This window comes from Mesoplodon densirostris, chromosome 15, assembly GCF_025265405.1.
Source record: "Mesoplodon densirostris isolate mMesDen1 chromosome 15, mMesDen1 primary haplotype, whole genome shotgun sequence".
In the NCBI taxonomy this organism is placed as follows: Eukaryota; Metazoa; Chordata; class Mammalia; order Artiodactyla; family Ziphiidae; genus Mesoplodon; species Mesoplodon densirostris.
The window spans coordinates 64,193,818-64,213,028 of NC_082675.1; the positions used below are offsets into that span (position 1 = coordinate 64,193,818).

Consider the following 19,211-nt stretch of genomic DNA (forward strand, 5'->3'; position numbering starts at 1 on the left):
CCCCCACTCCCCAGCCCAGACCTAGGTCTCTGACGCCGCCTGTTGGTCAGGCAGGGCAGGGCAAGGAGAGGAGCCCTGCGCCAACCTCAGCCTCCCACCCATCACCCTTCCACGCCCAGGGGTACAAACATAAGGGAAAGGAGGAGGGCTGGAGACCTGATAATTGGAGTGGGGCCAGGGGCAAGAGGGAACAATTTGCTCTTGGGGGCATGCAGCCCAGGCAGGCAGCTTGGGCTCCCTGCCAGAAGTGTTATCCCAGGGCGCGCAGGTGCGCCTCTCTTGTGTTGCCCGAGGGCAGTGCTAAAAGCCGGCACCCTCCCCCAGTCTTCTGGGGAAAGACCCCCTGAGGTGAGGTCAGGCCCGGGGGCGGGGGGCGGATTTGTAGGGGGCGCTGATCCTGGGCACCCAATGTGCGTCTTCAGAACAGCGGGTGGGGAGGAGTGCTGGGAAAACTGGAGAAAGGAGAATGAGTCCTTCCCAGCACTACCAGGGAGGAAAGCTTTAGGGACAAACTCATATGCCGCTTTTAAAAGAAAAGTTAGCAGAATCCATCTCATTATGAGCGTCAGGCGCTTGGAAGGGTGAGCACCAGCCAGGGAGTCCAGTCGAAGTGCAGCGCTTTGGCCGGGGATGGTGGGGATATAGGCCGAGTTTGGGAGTACAGTGGTGTTACAAAGGCAGCCTTTCTGGCTCAGGCCTGGTCCCTCCCTTGGCAACTTCCCAAACGCCGGGGCGCTCATCAGATCATTCTACCCTTGGAACTTTGGGAAGCCTCGGTCTAGCCCTGACTCCACCGAGACATCCACGGAATAGAGGTTTTACCCTTCCCCCCCATTCTCATCCTTTTTCATTGAAAGAATTGATGGACTGTTTCTCCGCTACCCCCTCCTTCTCTAATAAACGCTTCCCATAGATTATTCGACGCAGAGAAGGGAGGCGGCTGCTTAAAAAACAAAAAGCCATAGCCCTAATGAGTTCAATTACAATGTGGTAAACACATTGCCTCTACGCTTTAATTAAGCCTGCTGCCTAATTTTAACTCATTAGTAATTCATTAAGAGAACAGCCCGGCGCTGGCGGGTGGGAGGCACCCAGACCCACTGTGCGTGGCAGAGTCGACACGCCCGCAAGCCGCAGCCGACCCTAGGGCTGCGTTGGAGCAAGTCAGGTTTGCGACCCAGTGACTTCACGCACTGGAGTCCCCTCTCCTAGATGCACGGGGATCAAGTTTCCTGGGCCTGAAACAGGGTTTGCAAACCTGTTGGCTGGCTGGTGGTGGTGTGGGGCTGGACTACAGTGGGGGAGAAAGTCTCCGGATTACATGCGCTTTTCACCCCCAAAGTCAAGTCTTGTTTCCGGGTGTGGTGCCCCCCTTGCTTGTTCCACTTTGTACTGGCTTCTGGAGAAAAATCTAAGTCTGGCCTTAGCGCCCAGCTCTGGCTACCCGCTGCAAGCTTCGGCACCCTCTCACCGGGAGAAGCTTCGATATAAATCGAAGCTTTATAACCGAAGACGGTGATATTTTTTTCGGGGGTTGGGGTGGGAGAATTGGAGGTGGGGGGGAGGAGACTGTTGGCTAGAGAAGTGGATATCTGAATGGGAAACGCAGACCTCTTCTTTACCACGCCTTTCGATCTCTACTGCACGCCTGGGAGCAGGGCTGGGGTTATGGCCACATTTGGAACTTTGGCAGTTGAGACCGGCCCTCTTTATGGAAAAGAAATGGGGACAGAGGGTTGCAGAATGAGTCACGCGCAGGCAACGAGAGAACACTTCCTAGTCTTTCCACTTAATAATCGAGGGACAGAGTTCAAGCTTGAATCGTTCCCCTCTCCTCCAGTCTCCCTTCCGCGGCGGGCTCTTGGAGTAAAGTGCCTGCGTGTTCTGAGCGTCCCACGGTTCGGGTAGGAAGGAACTCGTAGGTCCCTAGGCTCCAGCGTGGTTTCCAAAGAGAAGGGAAGGGCCAGTGGTATGGGGTGAGGCTTTGGTTTAGAAAAGGGTCTTCCGCTCTCTTTGTAATCCTGCTCTGGGCGCGTTCTTTCGCTGGGAGGAGGAAGTTGGCACCGCACGGCGGCCTACCGCGCCCCGCTAGGTAGGAACTTTTCCCCCGGGGCAGCGGCTGGCCTGGCTCCGCCTTCCGCCGGCGGACCTGGACTCCCCTGGCTGTCTGTGCGGACCCCTTAGCCCTGCCCCCTGGGCCTCGAGGAAATGCCGGAGGCCTTTTGCCCTCCACATCCTGAAGCTTCTTCTTAGGGTTTCCAGTGCCTCTGCAGGCACCGGGCCGTTCTCGTCCCTGTTGTAAGCGGCAGCTCCTCTTGGAGGCCAGTGGATGGATTGGATTTCTTCTTCGCGGAGCGAATTGCATCCCGCAGTCCAGCCGGGTCGCGTCCAAGAAGCTCAGGGCGCGAGTCCGGCTTCTCTGACTAGTTTCTGTGCGGTTCGGAAGCTTAGGAGGGGCGGAGGATAATGCCTTTAACTTTCAGTCCACCCCACCCCTTTCCTCTCTCAGCCTAGAGGCAGGAAATGCTGCGGGACCCAGTGTTCTCAGATTAGGTACTCCGAGAACAGGGGTCATGCCGGGCTTCACTCTCCCTGGGTTCCCGGGAGTCGGCTGGGGAGAAACCGTGGCCCAGGGTGGTCTCCGCACTGGAGATTCGCGGTGGACGGGTCACCGGAAGGCGGAGGCGGGGCGGGAGCTTCCGGGCGGGTGTGGCGCACAGGGGCGAGGACCTAGGTCCCTGATCCAAGGCTCAGCAGAAGGTTTCGTGTGTGTTGCTTGCTGCTACTTTTCACCGCACCGCGCGGCCCTGGCCCTGGGCCCTAAGGCAGCGGCGCCTTCTCGCGCTCCGAGGATCGGCCGTGCAGGATTTGCCTGGAGAAGGGCCTCTCTCCAGCCCTGAGTGCTTTGAAAGTATAAAAATTGGATCCCTACCTAGGCGATCAAGGCGCCTAAAATGAAGGAGGGCAGCAATGGGATCAGAAATGCGTGTAAGTTGAAAGCCTCGCAGGAAACAGGTCTCTTTCTTAGGATTTCCGGGTTTAGAGTCCAGTTAGATGTCTGAGGGGGAACTCCAAGGCTCTCACCCGAGGAGGGCGTTTTTATCCACTGTGGGGAGAGAGTTGCTGGGGCAAACATTTCGGAAAAGTCCCTCGTGCCCAGTGTTAATTACAACTGAAGAAGATTATCTTCCTTCATTTCTTCCTTCCCTAATGCAACGACAGGGAGGTAGGATATAATTCACTTCTGTTGACAGTGGGATAAATAAGTACGTTTTTGTATTACTAGGAATTGACTGCTGGGGGAGGATGGCTTCCTGACAGTATCAGATGGAGACTTTAGAATCGGCTTTGGGACAAGGAGGTGGCCTTGTTTATCAAGTGCTTTTGTCCAAGCTCCACTCCAAATAGCCCCTACCCTCTTCTTTTCTGACCTGCGATATTGAGAACAAAGGTAAAGGAGCCCCGTTTAAGGAGCATAACTGCTAGGGATTTGCCTGGGTCAAATCGCTTCATGCAATTTGCCTATCTTTCATTTCTTTTGCAACCCTCCATAGTACCAGCTACTGTGAAGATATACCCTTAGATATCAACTGTCTGTTAATATGCTGAAAATGTTAATATGCTGAAATTTTTAGCTTTCTTGAAGGGTGTCTTCAGTAGCAGGACTATTCCCCCATAGTTTAGGTCTGTAAATTGAGGGGAGGGGGGAGAAATAGGAGAGAATCAACTCTTTGGAATGGCATAGAAAGCAAAGATATTTATTAGTCCTAAATAAACAGGCTAGTAACTATTTATAAGCCTGGCTTAACAGGACTGAGAGAGCCTGGGCACTTGCTTAGGAAAGGCAAGACTTTTAAGACGGAGCTGGGAAGTTCTGTAGGAACAGCCTCGTGAGACTCACTGTACTAGTAAAACAGGAAGTGTACTCTGACTCATGTTGCAGATAGTTTTTGAGGAGAAGGAAAAATGTGTCCATGATTAAAATACTTTCCATGTGCTAGGCGTATATGAAGCATTTTACATATGGGCTTTCATTTAATCCTTATGTGATTCCCATGAGCTAGGCATTATTATCTACATTTTATAGATTATGAAAACTGAGGCTCAGAGAGGTTACTTTTTCTCAAGGCCACACAGCAGGTAAGTGGCAAAGCCAGGCTTCAAGCACAGATCTGTTTGGATCTCCAATGTGCTCCTAGTCAGTAAGCCAGACTGTGTACTATTCTACATACCCCACACCATTTTGATCCTTCTAAGGGTCTCATTAAGTATGTATGGCCCGTGTTAGTCCCATTTGACAGGTAATAAAGTCAGAGCCCTTAGGCCCTGGTTCTCAAATGTGAGTGTGGCCCACTCCTAGAGACGGATTCTGCCAGCCAGCTTAGGATGGGGCCCAGATCTGCAGCAGGTAATTCTGAACCTGGTATTTGGGGAGTGTTATTTTGAGAAACACTGCCATAGAGGTTGGTGACTTGCTCAAGGTCATTAGGATTGGGCCAAACTGGTACGAGACCCCTGTTTGCCTATCCTCTCCATCAGGGTCTCAGTGGCAGGTGGATGACTTCTTTATTGAAATCCTCATAGTTAGAACCCAGAGACTAGGGTGAGAAAGAAGTCTGTGGCATGGCAGCAGGTTGTCCTTCTCCATGACTCCCCAGAAGCCACCAGCCTTCATGGAGGTCAGTGTCCTGAAGTTCCTTAAGATCACTCACCTGGAAAGGTACCTTCAGCCCACCTGGAGAGGCAGACTCAGGCACTCCAAGCAGTCATGGCTGCCCTACCTCTGGGACTCAGCAACACACTCCACAGGAAATACTGAATAGAGTGGAATGAACAACAGACACAGACTTGTCTTTCTCCACCAGAGTGTGGCTTGGAAGGGGGTGGGAAACACAGTCAAGGAGGACAAATATCTGGGCCCAGCCGATGCATACAATTTAAGAAAAACTCTAAATCAGGGGCTGTAGGACTGTGCATCTGACCTGGTTTATCCTGAAAGATTGGGACTTGTCCTCTAGATGTGCGTGGGGCCTAAACGGTACCCAGAGCTATATGCATGGAGGCAGACGGGCTCTGGCTCCACTGGGCACCAACAAACCTGTTGGCTGATGGCCCTTGTTTTCTTCTGTCACACTAGACTCTGTGAACATTTTAACAGAAACCTCCCATGAGCAAGTCCCCTGTTTCTCTCTGTTTTTAGGCCCAGGCAAATGTTTATCACCAAGATTAAACCAGATCACTCCTTAACCCTTGAAAAATGGGATCTGTGAAAGCAGACAGTAGGAGATTTTTACCTGCCAAGTCATTCCTGGAAGGTTATGGGAGAAACCAAAATATTTTAGGCCCATAATCTAGCTTGGCCCTTGGGCATGTCAACACTGTCTTAGTCTTTTTTTTTTTTTTTTTTTTTTTTTAAATTTTTATTTATTTATTTTTGCTGTGTTGGCTCTTCGTTTCTGTGCGAGGGCTTTCTCCAGTTGTGGCAAGTGGGGGCCACTCTTCATCGCGGTGCGTGGGCCTCTCACTATCGCGACCTCTCCCGTTGCGGAGCACAGGGTCCAGACGCGCAGGCTCAGTAGCTGTGGCTCACGGGCCCAGCCGCTCCACGGCATGTGGGATCCTCCCAGACCAGGACTCGAACCCGTGTCCCCTGCATTAGCAGGCAGATTCTCTGCCACTGCGCCACCAGGGAAGCCCCCAACACTGTCTTAGTCTTTTCAGGCTGTTATAACAAGTACCATAGACTGGGTAGCTTATAAACAATAGAAATTTATTTCTCATAGTTCGGGAAGCTGGGAAGTTCAAGTTCAAGGCACCAGCATGGTCAGATGAGGGTCCTCTTCCTAGTTTACCGTTGACACATTTTTGTTCTGTCCTCAAGTGGTGGAAAGGGCTAAGGATCTCTCTGGAACCTCTTTTATAAGGCACTAATCCCATTCATAAAGGTTCTACCCTCATGACTTAAGCACCTTCCAAAGGTCTCACCTCCTGATATTATCATCTTTGGAGGGGTCAAGATTTCAACATGAATTTTGGGGGACACAAACATTCAGACAATAACACTGTCCTAACTGTGATATATCTTATGTTTGCAGTATGCATGAAATAATTTGACACATGTAGTTTTTTAAAAAATAAATTTATTTATTTATTTACTTTTGGCTCCGTTGGGTCTTTGTTGCTGCATGCGGGCTTTCTCTAGATTGTGGTGAGTGGGGGCTACTCTTCCGTTGCGGTGCATGGGCTTCTCATTGTGATGGCTTCCCTTGTTGCAGAGCACGGGCTCTAGGCATGTGGGCTTCAGTAGTTGTGGCACGTGGGCTTCAGTAGTTGTGGATCGCGGGCTCTAGAGTGCAGGCTCAGTAGCTGTGGCGCATGGGCTTAGTTGCTCCACATGTGAGATCTTCCCGGACCAGGGCTCGAACCCGTGTCCCCTGCACTGGCAGGGGGATTTTTAACCACTGCGCCATGAGGGAAATCCGACACATGTAGTTTTAATGGCACATTATTAACTCTAAATGCAGTACTCATCTGCCCTGCCTTTTGGATGACACATATTCTGTATTTATCTGGCCAACCCAGAAGCAGAAACAGAAATGTATTTAATAAAACAAAAATGCCAGATTTCGCTCTTCCGTTTTTTTTTATACTTTATTTATTTATATTTTTGGCTGCATCAGGCCTTCATTGTGGCACGTAGGATCTTTCTTTTGTTGCAGTGGGTGGGCTCTTTGTTGTGGTCATGGGCTTCTCTCTAGTTGCAAAGCATGGGCTTCAGAGCACATGGGCTCTGTGGTTTGCGGCTTGCAGGCTCAGTAGTTGTGGTGCCTGGGCCTAGTTGCCCCACGGCATGTGGGGTCTTAGTTCCCTGACCAGGGATCAAACCTGTGTCCCCTGCATTGGAAGGCAGATTCTTTACCACTAGACCACCAGGGAAGTCCCTCACTCTTCCATTATTATATCATATGGTGTGAAATTACTTGATAGTCAAGCTACTCTACTGCAATAGGGCACTTGAAGGAGGGGCTGATGTACTTTCCATCTCTTTTTTCTTGCCCAGGAATACAATAAATATCCCACAGATTTCTTTTTTTTAAAAAGCTGGCTATAAGCAGGAAGTAGGAAGTAGTAAGAATTGATAGATAGGATTTTGTATAGGCCCAAAGTGTTAGACTCAGGAACCAGTGGAAATTCTGGAATTTCAGGGTCTCCAGCAAAACCTTCCACCCCTCAAAATAACTTTCTTGTTACCCTGCTAATACTTGATATTCTACTAATGGTGATTTGTTTCTTTGGACATTTCTTTAAACTCAAGCAACCATTTATAAATTAGGATAAATTCATTTATCAGATTTTTCCCAAGATTATATATTTTGATTAGCTTGAAGGTGTTAAAATGTGTGACAATGGCAGGTACCTGGGATTAGAGAGGAAATGGTGCAATCCATAGAGGGAAAGAGAACAGGAAGAAAGGGCCCTTAAAGAAGAAGCACTTACTTTCCAGTTTCACCAGGTTTAGCCCTTCCCAGCATTGGGGGAGGTACTACGGGGGTTCAAGCATAGTGTCAGCAAGACCCCTTATATTCTATGTAGGGGCCCAAGAGTAACATTAATGTCACAGAGGAGGAGACAGGACAGCAATCAGGGGTGATTCAGAATAAAAACAATATAGGGGTACAGAGAAGACAGACCCTCTTCTTTTTGTTGAAGGTTGGGGCAGAGAGTTGGGAGACTTTTGTGTTGCCAGCAGGACACACGTGATACTAAAAATACCAAAACCCAAAACCAAACCAACATTTTCTAGATTCTACATTTCTTGTTACAGAAATCTCTGAAGAAATGAGTCTTCCCACTGTGGAACAGAAAGAAATGAGAAAGACACCTGCTGAAGACTAATATGGAACCAAAGTGTTGACATTAGCAATCCGTACACCTACCATTGAGAGCCAATGAAGGCAGAGATTCATCAGTCCCCTCTTGCTGCCAAACCTGACCCCCATCTTTTAGTGGAAACCCCTTAGGACTCTGGTTACACTTAGTGATGGACGGTCCAATTGGTACTTAGTGCTCAGGAGTTCAACCTTATACTCCTTCCTGCTTCTTACGGAAGAGGAATGCCAATCTAATTGGTCAGATTTCAGGAAGCTGATAGGGCCACATTTGCTAGAGGAAGATGCTGTGCCATAAAAGGTCAGTACAAGGTGGATGGGCCTCACCCTGCCCTTTAGGAGTTTAGTAAGATTTGGCATTTGTATATGGGCACTGGCAAAAGTGGAACTAAATGGGAGGCTATTTTAGTTGGAGGCTTGACCAATTTAGGGAAAAGAATGGGCCACCTGGCCTAACCTCTTACTAGAGTTTTTTTGTATTGTGATTTGGAGCCCAAACTGAGGAAGTGATAACTTGTTACTCTGCAGGACATTTCCTTCTATCCTATATCCTATTCCTTGGGAACCTCCCGGGAAGAGTGGCTTGGTTCATGTTGTTCCCACATTTTATAACGGTTTTCCATCTCTTTCCAAGGATAATCTTGTGTTGTCATCTGAGGTTCAGCTCCAATTCCTCCTCCTATAATATGACAATTTCAGTCCTTGGCAATTTTTCCTTCCTCTGATCTTTTCCAGCACCTGGACACTCTACTGCCTACTTTATTGTTCACATGCTGCCTTGCTGTTTGCTATACTCTCCTGTGCCTTAAGTGTATCTTAAACTGCCAACAGAAGTACAGATATCTCAGTGGCACATGGCCTGGGGAGCAGAAAGCAGACAGTAGCTATCTGTTATATATAAGCTGTTATGTTGATCTTTGATTATTTAACATGCTTAGATCTTGTCTTCCTGACCTTTGAGGTTATCTTCTAGTTTGGCATTCACTACAGCACATAGAGAGGAGATGGTCAGTAAATGATCACTGATGCTGACTTATCCTAACATTTTCCTGTACCTGTGACCCTCAGTGGAGTAGGCTGGATTTGAGGAAAATTTGGGGGATCCCAGCACTGCAGTTTTATAACCGGAAGAGAAATCTTTCCATGGCAGTGGGGCACTTGGTGTGTGTGGAACACAGAAGTGACATAAGCCCTTTGAGACTCTAATAGCTTGGCATCTTGGGCGTGGGCTCCATAATAGCCCATAACTGTCAGTGTCAGTTAATTCTGTTAGCATCACATAAAATATTCTCTTGGAAGGTGATTCTTAGCATTGTATATTATCGAGGTATTTTGTGGTTTCCTTCTCTCTCCTCACCTAACTAGCTCACACTTCAGTAACATTTCTAATAATAATCTCTTTTTTTTTTTTTTTTTTTTTTTTTTTTTTTTTGTGGTATGCGGGCCTCTCACTGTTGTGGCCTCCCCCGTTGCGGAGCACAGGCTCCGGACGCGCAGGCTCCGGACGCACAGGCTCAGCGGCCATGGCTCACGGGCCCAGCCGCTCCGCGGCATATGGGATCCTCCCAGACCGGGGCACGAACCCGCATCCCCTGCATCGGCAGGCGGACTCTCAACCACTTGCGCCACCAGGGAGGCCCTAATAATAATCTCTTTTAAGGTACCCTTATAATGCCAGCACACTCCAACAGGCTTGACCATGTAATTTGCTTTGGCCAATTACATATTTGGAAATATGAGCAAAGATCACTTTGTCTGGAAGCTTTAGGAACCCTCATGTGCTTTACCATGATCTCTTCTCCCTTGACCTGACATTGGAAACATTTTGAGACTTTCATCAGTCCGGGTTGAAAACGACATGGAGTTGCCCTACAGTGGGCATGTTGCATGACTGAGAAATGGACTGGGTGGATTGCATGTCTATGCTGCCCTTTCCTTGAATCTGGGCTGGCTTGTGATTTACTTTGACTGTTAAATTGTGGTGGAAGTGACATTGTATGAGCTCCAGAGTCTAGGCCACAAGATGCTTTCACTCTCTTGGGACCCAACTGCAATGTAAAGAAGCTTGGGTTACACCAGCAGTCCCCAACCTTTTTGGCACCAGGGACCAGTTTCGTGGAAGACAATTTTTCCATGGACCGGGGCAGGGGGTGTGGGGGGGTGTGACGGGGTGGGGATGGTTCAGGTGGTAATAGGAGCAATAGGGAGTGGCAGATAAAGCTTCACTCATTCCCCCACCACTCACCTCCTGCTGTGTGGCCCAGTACTGGTCTGCAGGCCCAGGAGTTGGGGACCCCTGGGTTAGACCACTGGAAGATGAGAGACCTTACAGAGAAGTTCTGCCTTCTAGCTGTTTCTACCAAGGTGAGGCCTTGTTAGCCTGCAGCTCCCACTGACCCAGCAGATGGGTGCCCATGAATGAGCACAGAACTGCCCAACCAAACCACAGCATCATGAGAAACAAGAGATTGTTGTGGTTTTAAGCCATTAAGATTTGGGGTGACTTGTATGAAGCGATAAATAACTAAAACAGAGATCCTTGTTGTTGTAAGCAGCTAAGATTTTGGGGTCACTTATTGTTAACCTCAGCATAACTTGGCCTATATTGATTAATAAAGCTAACAATGTGGTTTAAAATGTTCTAGATTACTTTTTTGATATTTCATATCTAATTTACTTTATTATTATTGTTATTTTAAATTGAAATATAGTTGATTTACAGTGTTGTGTTAGTTTCTGGTGTACAGCAAACTGATTCAGATATATCCGAATCACTGTACGCGGGCCTCTCACTGCTGTGGCCTCTCCCGCCGTGGAGCACAGGCTCCGGACGCGCAGGCCGAGTGGCCATGGCCCACGGGCCCAGCCACTCCGCGGCATGCGGGATCCTCCTGGACCGGGGCACGAACCCGCGTCCCCTGCATCAGCAGGCGGACTCCCAACCACTGCGCCACCAGGGAAGCCCCATCCTAAATATTTTATTTTATTTTATTTCTTTTCTTTTCTTTTTTTTGTAATGTATTCTTTTTAATATCTTTACTGGAGTATAATTGCTTTACAATGGTGTGTTAGCTTCTGCTTTATAACAAAGTGAATCAGCTATACATATACATATATCCTCATACCTCCTCCCTCTTGCGTCTCCCTCCCACCCTCCCTATCCCATCCCTCTAGGTGGACACAAAGCACCCTGATCTCCCTGTGCTATGTAGCTGCTTCCCACTAGCTATCTATTTTACATTTGGTAGTGTATATATGTCCACGCCACTCTCTCACTTTGTCCCAGCTTACCCCTCCCCCTCCCCATGTCCTCAAGTCCATTCTTTATCTCTGTATCTTTATTCCTGTTCTGCCCCTAGGTTCTTCACAACCATTTTTTTTTCTTTTTTTTTAGATTCCATATATATGTGTTAGCATACGGTATTTGTTTCTCTCTTTCTGACTTACTTCACTCTGTATGACAGTCTCTAGATCCGTCTACCTCACTACAAATAACTCAATTTCGTTTCTTTTTATGGTTGAGTAATATTCTATTGTATATATGTGCCACATCTTCTTTATCCATTCATCTGTTGATGGACACTTAGGCTGCTTCTATATCCTGGCTATTGTAAATAGAGCTGCAATGAACATTTTGGTACATGACTCTTTTTGAATTATGGTTTCCTCAGGGTATATGCCTAGTAGTGGGATTGCTGGGTTGTATGGTAGTTCTATTTTTAGTTTTTTGAGGAACCTCCATACTGTTCTCCATAGTGGCTGTATCAATTTACATTCCCACCAACAGTGCAAGAGGGTTCCCTTTTCTCCACATCTTCCCCAGCATTTATTGTTTGTAGATTTTTTGATGATGGCCATTCTGACCGGTGAGAGGTGATACCTCATTGTAGTTTTGATTTGCATTTCTCTAATGATTAATGATGTTGAGCATCCTTTCCTGTGTTTGTTGGCAAACTGTATATCTTCTTTGGAGAAATGTCTATTTAGGTCTTCTGCCCATTTTTGGATTGGGTTGTTTGTTTTTTTTGATATTGAGCTGCTTGTAAATTTTGGACATTAATCCTTTGTCAGTTGCTTCATTTGCAAATATTTTCTCCCATTCTGAGGGTTGTCTTTTGGTCTTGTTTATGGTTTCCTTTGCTGTGCAAGAGCTTTTAAGTTTCATTAGGTCCCATTTGTTTATTTTTGTTTTTATTTCCATTTCTCTAGGAGGTGGGTCAAAAAGGATCTTGCTGTGATTTATGTCATGGAGTGTTCTGCCTATGTTTTCCTCTAAGAGTTTGATAGTGTCTGGCCTTACATTTAGGTCTTTAATCCATTTTGAGTTTATTTTTGTGTATGGTGTTAGGGAGTGTTCTAATTTCATTCTTTTCCATGTAGCTGTCCAGTTTTCCCAGCACCACTTATTGAAGAGGCTGTCTTTTCTGCATTGTATATTCTTGCCTCCTTTATCAAAGATAAGGTGACCATATGTGTGTGGGTTTATCTCTGGACTTTCTATCCTGTTCCATTGATCTATCTTTCTGTTTTTGTGCCAGTACCATACTGTCTGGATTACTGTAGCTTTGTAGTATAGTCTGAAGTCAGGGAGCCTGATTTCTCCAGCTTCATTTTTCTTTCTCAAGATTGCTTTGGCTATTCGGGGTCTTTTGTGTCTCCATAGAAATTGTGAAATTTTTTGTTCTACCTCTGTGAAAAATGCCATTGGTAGTTTGATAGGGATTGCATTGAATCTGTAGATTGCTTTGGGTAGTATAGTCATTTTCACAATATTGATTCTTCCAATCCAAGACCATGGTATATCTCTCCATCTGTTTGTATCATCTTTCATTTCTTTCATCACTGTATTACAGTTTTCTGCATGCAGGTGTTTTGTCTCCTTAGGTAGGTTTATTCCTAGGTATTTTATTCTTTTTGTTGCAATGGTAAATGGGAGTGTTTCCTTAATTTCTCTTTCAGATTTTTCATCATTAGTGTATAGGAATGCAAGAGATTAGTGTGCATTAATTTTGTATCCTGCTACTTTACCAAATTCATTGATTAGCTCTAGGAGTTTTCTGGTAGCATCTTTAGGATTCTGTATGTATAGTATCATGTCATCTGAAAACAGTGACAGTTTTACTTCTTCTTTTCCAATATGGATTCCTTTTATTTCTTTTTCTTTTCTGATTGCTGTGGCTAAAACTTCCAAAACTATGTTGAATAATAGTGGTGAGAGTGGGCAACCTTGTCTTCTTCCTGATCTTGGTGGAAATGGTTTCAGTTTTTCACCATTGAGGACGATGTTGGCTGTGGGTTTGTCATATATGGCCTTTATTATGTTAAGTTCCCTCTATGCTACATTCTGGAGGGTGTTTATCATAAATAAGTGTTGAATTTTGTCGAAAGCTTTTTCTGCATCTGTTGAGATGATCATGTGGATTTTCTCCTTCAATTTGTTAATATGGTTTATCACATTGATTGATTTGCATATACTGAAGAATCCTTTCATCCCTGAGATAAACTCCACTTGATCATGGTGGATGATCCTTTTAATGTGCTGTTGGATTCTGTTTGCTAGTATTTTGTTGAGGATTTTTGCATCTATGTTCATCAGTGATATTGGCCTGTAGTGTTCTTTTTCTGTGGCATCTTTGTCTGGTTTTGGTATCAGGGTGATGGTGGCCTTGTAGAATGTGTTTCGGAGTGTTCCTTCCTCTGCAATTTTTTGGAAGAGTTTGAGAAGAATGGGTGTTAGCTCTTCTCTAAATGTTTGATAGAATTCACCTGTGAAGCCATCTGGTCCTGGGCTTTTGTTTGTTGGAAGATTTTTAATCACAATTTCCATTTCCTTACTTGTGATTGGTCTGTTCATATTTTCTATTTCTTCCTGGTTCAGTCTTGGAAGGTTATACCTTTCTAAAAATTTGTCCATTTCTTCCAGGTTGTCCATTTTATTGGCATAGAGTTGCTTGTAGTAATCTCTTAGGATGCTTTGTATTTCTGCAGTGTCTGTTGTAACTTCTCCTTTTTCACCTCTAATTTTATTGATTTGAGTCCTCTCCCTCTTTTTCTTGATGAGTTTGGCTAATGGTTTATCAATGATTTTTATCTTCCCAAAGCACCAGCTTTTAGTTTTATTGATCTTTGCAATTGTTTTCTTTGTTTCTATTTCACTTATTTCTGCTCTGATCTTTATGATTTCTTTCCTTCTACTAACTTTAGGTTTTGTTTGGTCTTCTTTCTCTAGGTCCTTTAGGTGTAAGGTTAGATTGTTTATTTGAGATGTTTGTTGTTTCTTGAGGTAAGATTGTATTGCTATAAACTTCCCTCTTAGAACTGCTTTTGCTGCATCCCATAGTTTTTGGATCGTCGTGTTTTCATTGGCTTTTGTCTCTAGGTATTTGTTGATTTCCTCTTTGATTTCTTCAGTGATCTCTTGGTTACTTAGTAGTGTATTGTTCAGCCTGCATGTGTTTGTGCTTTTTATGTTTTTTTCCCTGTAATTGATTTTTTCTTTCATTGCCATCGGAGTTATTTAATGTTAAACAGCATTTTTTTCTCCATTGATTTGTAGAACACCATAGAACAGAGGGTAATTCTTCATTCTATGACAAAAATTCATCTTCAAGGTTTTGTTTTCAACTACCACTACTATGTTAACTTTGTCTTTTTAACAAGAAGAAGAATTCTTTTCCATTAGCCATGCTTATAAAAAATTTAGGGCTACTCCTAGTGTTCAAATAAAAGCTGCATTGTGTAACAATACTTTTTAGATTTTTCAATTAAGGTACTAGGGGTCCTTGCCTATTGTTTGGCAGGGTTCTGCTGGGTTGTGTTAAGTTCAGTTTCTATATTGTCCTTAAGTTTTTTGATCTTAATCTCATCTCTGGCTACCTGGTTTTGACTTAGACTCCTTTTCTCTGGCTTTCTGTCTGCTTGACTGTTCCAGTTTGAGTCCTAGCTCAGTTTCCGTGTAATTGATTTCTAACCTCATAGTGCTGTGGTCAGAAAAGATGCTTGATATGATTTCAATTTTCTAAAATTTACTGAGGCTTGAGTTGTGACCCAAGATGTGATCTATCCTGGAGAATGTTCCATGCACACTTGAGAAGAAAGTGAAATCTGCTGTTTTTGAATGGAATGTACTGTAAATATCAATTAAATCTATCTGGTCTATTGTGTCATTTAAATGTTGTTTCCTTGTTAATTTTCTGTTTGGATGATCTGCTGATAGGTGTAAGTGAGGTGTTAAAGTCCCCCACTATTATTGTGTTACTGTCGATTTCCTCTTTTATAGCTGTTAGCAGTTGCCTTATGTATTGAGGTGCTCCTCAATACATAAGTGACCCTGTGTCTTTTGGTTGGAGCATTTAATCCATTCACATTTAAGGTAATTATTGATACATATGTTCCTATTGCTATTTTCTTAATTGTTTTGGGTTTGTTTTTGTAGGTCCTTTTCTTCTCTTGTGTTTCCCAGTTAGAGAAGTTCCTTTAGCATTTGTTGTAGAGCTGGTTTGGTGGTGCTGAATTCTCTTAGCTTTTGCTTGTGTGTAAAGCTTTTGATTTCTCCATTGAATCTGAATGAGATCCTTGCCGGGTAGAGTAATCTTGGTTGTAGGTTCATCCCTTTCATCACTTTAAGTATATTATGCCACTCCCTTCTGGCTTGTAGAGCTTCTGCTGAGAAATCAGCTGTTAACCTTATGGGATTTCTCTTGTATATTATTTGTCATTTTTCCCTTGCTGCTTTCAATAATTTTCCTTTGTCTTTAATTTTTGCCAATTTGATTACTATGTGTCTCGGCATGTTTCTCCTTGGGTTTATCCTGTATGGGACTCTCTGCACTTCCTGGACTTTGGTGGCTATTTCCTTTCCCATGTTACGGGAGTTTTTGACTATAATCTCTTCAAATATTTTCTTGGGAACTTTCTCTCTCTCTTCTCCTTCCGGGACCCCTATAATGCAAATGTTGTTGTGTTTAATGTTGTCCCAGAGGTCTCTTAGGCTATCTTTATTTCTTTTCATTCTTTTTTCTTTATTCTGTTCCACAGCAGTGAATTCCACCATTCTGTCTTCCAGGTCACTTATCCGTTCTTCTGCCTCAGTTATTCTGCTATTGATTCCTTGTAGTGTATTTTTCAGTTCAGTTATTGTATTGTTCATCTCTGTTTGTTTGTTCTTTAATTCTTCTAAATCTTTGTTAAACATTTCTTGCATCTTCTCGATATTTGCCTCCATTCTTTTTCCGAGGTCTTGGATCATCTTCACTATCATTATTCTGAATTCTTTTTCTGGAAGTTTGCCAATCTCCACTTCATTTAGTTGTTTTTCTGGGGTTTTATCTTGTTCCTTCGACTGGTACGTAGCCCACTGCCTTTTCATCTTGTCTATCTTTCTGTGAATGTGGTTTTTGTTACACAACTTGCAGGATTGTAATTCCTATTTCAATATTTTAAAGGAATACTTTCTGGGTAAGTCATATTCATTGTTGGTAAAAAGGCTGCCTGCATAAGTTAAAAAAATTTCAATGTGATATTCAAACCCCTTTCTTCATCCTGAGGAACGAGGTCCATAGGGTCTCATTTACCTGGAGGTGGATTCAAAACAGCTGAAGTTGTACACGTCTAATTGAATAGAATTTGAGTCCTTTCCTGAAGCAAAAAAACAGGGACCAGAAACATGATGAAGTGTTCTTCAGGAGACAAAGATTTGAAACTGCTGCTCTGAGCACTAACAGGAGATTCTTGTAGCAGCCTTCAAGCCCACACTACTGGGGCAGTGTTGAATCAGCACTTTTTTTTGTCTTATAGAAAGAAGAAATGCACAAATGAACACAGGTGCAGCAGTAAAAATCACAGTGAATAATTCCAGCCATTGACAAATATCAAGACTTGATTTTCCTTGCACTTGACTCTCTGGGAAGTAGTAGGAGAAAAAGCAAGCAGTAGGAATGTACCCTGTTAAGTCCCCAGGTTGTCACTAATGCTGTCAAAAAGCTGCCCATATCCGTTTAGCACTAACTGTTCTAGCACATGCCCACGGCTTCCAAGTTCGAGCATCTGTGACTTCCTTGCAGGCTGAACCTGTTGGAAGCTTCATGCCCTTGGGCGTAGCCCCCAGCCAGTGACTGATGGAAGTAGGTGTATAAGTCTACTGCTTACCTACTCCTCAGGTAGCAGAACTCTGTGGCATGTTCTACACTGTGTGCCAGCATGACTGTGCTTGTCCACGGTGGTCACTTGGTTGATGCCTCACCCATTGTTGCTTTCCTTCTCTTCCTTGTCTCGCTTTCCTACTTCACTTCTGTTGCTTCCTGGGATCATCTCTCAAATAAAGTATTTGCACTCAAATCCTTGCCTTAAAGTCTCCTTCTGGGGAAATCCAACCAAGACACAGGGGAAGTTTTTCTGTTAACTGAACATTTTTGTGACATCCGATTCTTTGTCCTACTGATTTGGCTGTAGATTCAATGTGTGTTAAAGCTGAGAGTGCAGAAATCACTGCTCCAATGGTGTATCTCATGGAAGAGGAAATGGAAGCTCAGGGCACACAGCCAAGTGGTTACAGAAATGAGACCAGAAAAGAAGCCAGTGGTCCTGACCCCCAAGTTGGCATTATCCCATTCCCCACAGCTAGCTGTCCTGGGCAACCTTTAACTCCCATATTTAACAAAGTATTCCTCACCCCAGGTTTTCAGCTTGAGAAATCACTGATTTTCCCCTCTCTCTACCAGGCAGGACTTTATATCAACAACTCTATCTTTTTTTTTTTTTTTTCAAATTCTTGTGAGTCACATTTTCTTAGACTGGCAGATCATCATGAGATTCCATTTTTCTTTTATTAATTTAGACAAACATTTATTGAATACCTAGTTGGGCCCAGGCATTGTGCTGGGTATAGGATGTATCACAGAGTACCACAGTCCCTGCCCTCACAGAGTGTACAGCAACCGCTAATCTTTTTACTGTTTCCAAAGTTTTGCCTTTTCCAGAACATCATAATTGGAATCATACATTATGTAATCTTTTCAGATGGGCTTATTTCACTTAGTAATAAGCATTTAAACTTTCTCCATATCTTTTCATGGATTGGTAGCTCATTTCTTTTTAAAAAATTTTATTTATTAAATTTATTTATTTATGGCTGTGTAGGGTCTTCGTTGCTGTGCGTGGGCTTTCTCTAGTTGTGGTGAGTGGGGGCTGCTCTTGGTTGCAGTGCACGTGCTTCTCCTTGCGGTGGCTTCTCTTGTTGTGGAGCATGGGCTCTAGGTCCGTGGGCTTCAGTAGTTGTGGCACGAGGGTTCAGTAGTTGTGGCTCTCAGGCTGTAGAGCACAGGCTCAGTACTTATGGTGCACGGGCTTAGTTGCTCTACGGCATGTGGGATCTTCCCAGACCAGGGCTTGAACCCGTGTCCCCTGCATTGGCAGGAGGATTCTTAACCACTGTGCCACCAGGGAAGTCCCAGTAGCTCATTTCTTTTTAGAGAAGAATAATATTCTGTTCTCTGGATGTACCATAGTTTATTTATCCATTCACCTAGTGAAGCACATCTTGGTTTCTTCCAAGTTTTGCAAATTATAAATAAAGCTGCCATAAACACCATGTGCATGTTTGTGTGGACATAAATTTTCAACTCCTTTGGGTAAATTCCAAAGAGCATGATTGCTGGGTATCTTTGAATATTTAATCTATAGATTCCCCTTCCATCTCTTTTTTTTTCACATCTTTATTGGAGTATAATTGCTTTACAACAGTGTGTTAGTTTCTGCTTTAAAAAAAGTGAATCGGGCCTCCCTGGTGGCGCAGTGGTTGAGAGTCCGCCTGCCGATGCAGGGGATACGGGTTCGTGCCCCGGTCTGGGAGGATCCCATGTGCCGCGGAGCGGCTGGGCCCGTGAGCCATGGCCGCTGGGCCTGCGCGTCCGGAGCCTGTGCTCCGCAATGGGAGAGGCCACAACAGTGAGAGGCCCACATACCACAAAAAGAAAAAAAAAAAAAAAGTGAATCAATATACATATACATATGTCCCCATATCCCTTCCCTCTTTCGTCTCCCTCCCACCCCCCCATCCTACCCCTCTAGGTGGTCACAAAGCACTGAGCTGATCCCCCCTCCCTTCCATCTCTTTTTATCCTTGCAATTTATTTGTTGAAGAAACTGGGTTTTTGTCTTATAGAATTTTTCACAGTTTGGATTTTTCTAACTGCATCCCAGTGGTGTTGTTTAATATGTTCCTCTATCCCATTTATTTCCTATAAATTGGTCATTAAATCGGAGGTGTTACCAGATTCAAAGTTGATTTTTTTGGTAGTAATACATGGGGGTTGTTGTGTTCCT

At 44.5% G+C, this 19,211-nt stretch overlaps 1 long non-coding RNA gene across 2 annotated transcripts in view; it reads left to right on the top strand.

Annotated features, from left to right (window-relative positions):
* The first annotated feature begins 2,742 nt into the window (after window positions 1-2,742).
* Window positions 2,743-19,211, top strand: part of LOC132502569 (uncharacterized) — a 70,603-nt gene continuing 54,134 nt past the window's right edge. For both annotated transcript variants that reach the window (XR_009534492.1, XR_009534491.1), the window contains exon 1: window positions 2,743-2,988. This is a non-coding gene — a long non-coding RNA (uncharacterized LOC132502569). The remainder of the gene's footprint in view (window positions 2,989-19,211) is intronic.